Consider the following 295-nt stretch of genomic DNA (forward strand, 5'->3'; position numbering starts at 1 on the left):
TCTGGCCTAATAATGAAAATACGAACATTTATCAACGAAAATGGTTTTATTGTTTTTAAAAATGCTCTCCATCAAGATTTATACACTTTTGCATGCGCTCAAACCAATTTTCGAAGCACTTTTTCCACTCCGATTGAGACACCTCCAAAACATGGTTTTTGAATGCTTCAACAGCATCTTCTGGCGACGAAAATCGTTRACCACGCATTATTTTCTTGATGTGTGGGAATAAAAAAAAGTCATTGGGTGCCAAGTCAGGGCTGTACGGCAGATGACCCATCAATTCGACGTTTTG

Source organism: Bactrocera latifrons, unplaced genomic scaffold (assembly GCF_001853355.1).
Source record: "Bactrocera latifrons isolate USDA-ARS-PBARC rearing strain unplaced genomic scaffold, ASM185335v1 scaffold_2, whole genome shotgun sequence".
Taxonomy (NCBI): domain Eukaryota; kingdom Metazoa; phylum Arthropoda; class Insecta; order Diptera; family Tephritidae; genus Bactrocera; species Bactrocera latifrons.